This window comes from Oryctolagus cuniculus, chromosome 12, assembly GCF_051225735.1.
Source record: "Oryctolagus cuniculus isolate XC-2025 breed Fujian yellow rabbit chromosome 12, ASM5122573v1, whole genome shotgun sequence".
Lineage (NCBI taxonomy): Eukaryota > Metazoa > Chordata > Mammalia > Lagomorpha > Leporidae > Oryctolagus > Oryctolagus cuniculus.
Genome location: NC_142878.1, coordinates 31510112 through 31514420, shown reverse-complemented (window position 1 = coordinate 31514420; position 4309 = coordinate 31510112). Strand labels below are relative to the sequence as shown.

Sequence of the window (4309 nt, the reverse complement as noted above, 5' to 3'; positions counted from 1 at the left end):
CATTATGTGCAATTACATTTATTATAGACACTTCTTCCTGTTGAATTGTTCCCTTAATTATTACATAATGCCCTTCCCTTTTAACAATTTTAGTGTTAAGGTCTATTTTGTTTGGTTTTAAGATGGCTACACCTGCTCATTCTTCCTCTATGTTATCAAAGAATATTCAATGACATTCATAGAAAAAATGCTAAAATCCATACTGACAAACAAGAAACCCCTAAAAGTTAAATAAATATAAAACAAGAAAAACAAACCTGGAGACATCACAATATCAGATTTCAAGACATACTGCAGAGTAGTTTTAATGAAGAGAACTGGTATTGGCACAAAAATAGACATGTAAGACAATGGAACAGAACAGAACCCCCAGAAATCAATCCACATATTTATAACCAACTAAACTTTGACAAAGAGGGTAAAATAAATTCCTGGAGAAAGGACAGCCAAATGGTGCTGGGATAACTGGAGCTCCATGTGCAGAAGTAGGATACAAGAGCCCCAACTTATACCTTGCACTGAAATCAACTCAAACAGGATCAAGGATTTTTTTTAAAGATATATTTATCTATGTATTTATTTATTTATTTGAAATGCAGAATTAAAGACAGAGATAAAAGGAGAAACAAAGGGAGATTTTCCACCTGCTGGATCACCTCTCAAAAGGCCTCAATGGCAGGGTGGGCCAGACCAATACCAGGAACCAGGAATTTCTTCCTGGTCTCTCATGAGAGTGCTTGGGCTCAGAGACTTGGGCCATCTTTTTTATTCTTTCCCAAGTGCATTAGCTGGGGACTGGATCAGAAGTGGAGTAGCCAAGACTAGAACCAGCACCTATATGAGATGCTGGCACTGTAGGCAGTGGTTTAACCTGCTGGGCCACTGTGTTGCCCCGGATCAAGGACATAAATCTATGATGTGATACCATCAAATGACTAAAGGAGAATACTGGGGAAACTCTGCAAGATACTGGCATAGGAAAAGACTTCTTAGAAAAGCATAGGCCATTAACACAAAAATAGACATATGGGATTACATCCAGCTAAAGAAGTTTCTGTACTGCAAAGGAAATGCATAACAAAGTTAACAGCCAACCAACCGAATGGGAGAAATATTTGCTCACTACATAACTGATAATGAATTAATATCCAGAATCTATAAAAAACTCAAGAAACTCAACAACAACAAAACAATCCATTTAAGAAATGGACAGAGGACTGAACAGGTATTTTTCAAAAGAGAAATTTTAAATGGTGTCCAGACATATGAATAAATATGCAGTATCACTAACCATCAGAGAAATGCAAATAAAATCCACAGTGAGGTTTCACTCACCCCTGCACAGAAATCAAAAACAATATATGCCATTGGTAGAAGACATAATAGAGATTCCTTAGAAAACTAGAAACAGATCTACCATATGACCCAGGCATCCCATTCCTGGCAGTTTTCCCGAAGGAAATGAAATCAGAAAATGAAAGATTTATCTGTAATCCCATGTTTACTGCAGCTGAATTCACAATAGCTAAGATATGGAATCAACCCATCTAGTCATCTACCCATCAACGATGACTAGACAAAGAAAATGTGGTATATATACTGTGGAATACTACTCAGTGGTATAAAAGAATGAAAACCTGTATTTTGCAATAAAATGGATGCAATTGGAAACCATTATACTTAGTGAAATAAGCCATTCCCAAAAAGACAAGCATCATATGTTTTCCCTTAACTGTGGTAAATAATAGAGTACAAAAAAAGTATAATTATTTGTATTGCAATCTGCCTAAAATTACTCCTTTGTATAAACTGCTGAGAGGAAATGGCTTAAAGTCTAAATGAACTTAATTATCTTATAACCATGCAGGAAAAATTTAGATGTTACATTGTCACTGGTTATATTTCATTAAAAGAAATTATGAATGACTAATTGACCAAAAACTGTATATGGATGAAATGGTCACTTATGAATTCAATTACTGTTTATAGCTATTGTCTATATTCCCACTAAACTAGGGTCATTTTGCTTTTTACTTGTTACACTTATTATTCAGTGAAGTATTAAGCCTTTCTAGTGCAATATAAATTTAAAATATGCTATCTCAAAAACTAAAAAAGCAAAAAGATGGAAGGGTAGAAGGAAGGAGGCTGGGAGGGGAGGAGGGAATATCATATGTTGTTAGACTTGTATCTACAAATTGTATTAAATCTGTTAAAATTAATTAAAACTAAAATAAAAAATAAAAAGATTAAATTTTTTTTAAAAAAGAAATGTTAGTAACCTGTCCCAGAGTGCAAATAGAGAGTCAGCTGGCATTGGGTAGCTGACTATTAATCAGAAAGTTTCCTTCTAGTTCTTTTTTCACTATCCCCTGCAAAGAAGTCTTCTTTCTGTTACTGAAAAAAAAAAAAATTGTGTTAGGCACTAAATCTGAGCGGACATTGTGAGTGGGTTAGGGAAGAATGGCTCAGAGGTCACCCGAAACAACTTTTTTCAGCCTCATTAAACTCACTATTTAAGGGGAATCACTTTCTCACTTGAAATATTCAGGTAATTATTTTAATTTTGTTTCCCTCTAGTAATATGGAAATAAGCTGAACCAACTAGCAAGAAAAAAAAAATCTGCAATGGAAATAAAACCAATCTTTATAAAATTTGGATAATTAGCTTATAGGTTTGAGCCAATATAACACACCATCAAATTAACAAATTTTTGCAGTCAACCACAACTCATAAGGTTGCTTTACAATTCACATTGCCTTGCAACTCTAATAAAATACTCAAAACTGCACACTTTATAAACCAAGAAGCTGAACTAATGTTTTATGTTTTTTTTTTCTTTGGTAGAAATGATTATCATGGGGCCTGCTAAGAGTATGAAATTTTTCTTCCAAAGTAATAAACATAATATTATACTAGAAAGTTAAAATATTACACTTATACACACACATCATATTGTACCAAGTTTTTTACTTTCATCTAGAATACTTACAAAAACAAATAGAATTATTTTGTATAAAAATAATTCAGTCCTCATTAATTTTTCTTTATCATTGTCACTTAAAGGAATTGAAGAAAGAAAAAATATAACCATTCAATTTAATGAAAGAGATTATAAGGCTTATCAAAAATGCCCCTGTTTTCACTTTTAGTACCTGGCACCGGATAGCCTGTGTTCTTTTGATCTGCAGCTCCCAGCTCCCAGTACAGCATATGCCATGGGTTTCAGAGACCTAAAAAGCCTCACCTGCCTCTGGCTCAATGATTACGGGGCAGACAAGAGTTATATCAGAGGGCATGTGCCATCACAAGCAGCTTTGGCAGTATTTGAAGCAGTCTCTGGCCACACAACCTACCGACCTGTGATCATACCCTACGCTGGTATATCACATCAAATCTTATGAGAAGGAGAAGCCCAGCCTGCCAGGAGTTAAAAAAAAGCTCTGGACAAGAATGGCCCTGCAGATGTGGAAGACACCACAGGAAGTGGAACCACAGATAGTGATAATGACATTGACCTCTTTGGACCAGATAAGAAGGAGGAACATGAAGATGGAAGGGGCTAAGGGAGGAATAACTTGCACAGTCTGAGTCAAAGTCAAAAGCTACCCTTGTTGCCAAGACTTCCATCTTTCATGATATAAAATCTTGGGATGACAAAACAAATAGGACAAAATTGGATGAGTTAGAAGTATTCACGCAGATGGCTTGCTCCGGGGATCTTCTAAACCAGTTCCAGTGAAGTATAGAATCAAAAGACTTCAAATACAGTGTGTAGTTGAGGATGACAAAGTTTGAACAGATATAATGGAGAACAGATCACAGTTTTTGAAAACTAAGAGCAATACATGGATGTGGTTGCTTTCAACAAAATCTGGAATCCTTCGATTGTTTCACTTAAATAAAAGCTTGAAAGATTTTTTTTTAATTCCTCTTTAATTTATTAAGGATGGGCAATTTCTTCCTCATCAGTTTGGATTCTGAACTTTTACAATGTTATTAATTCCAGTCAATTAAAATGTTTAGATAAAAAAAAAAACCTGGTTTCAGGACAATTTAAATATCCACCTACCCCCTAAAATGTTAACATTCCATTATACCCAGAAATCAATAAGCAATCAAATTTTTCTCCCATGTGGATTACAGAAAAATCACCTTTCAGGGGCCAGTGTTGTGATGTAACAGTTTGGGTGGCCTCCTATAATGCCAGCATCCTATGTGGGTGCTGATTCAAATTTCAGCTGCTCCACTTCTAATCCAGCACCCTGCTAATGTGCCTGAGAAACCAGCAGAAGATTGAGTGCTTGA

The 4309-nt window shown here is 35.3% G+C and overlaps 1 pseudogene; it reads left to right on the top strand.

Annotated features, from left to right (window-relative positions):
• Positions 1-3219: 3219 nt before the first annotated feature.
• On the top strand, positions 3220-3906 carry LOC100352699 (elongation factor 1-beta pseudogene; annotated as a pseudogene).
• Positions 3907-4309: the final 403 nt, after the last annotated feature.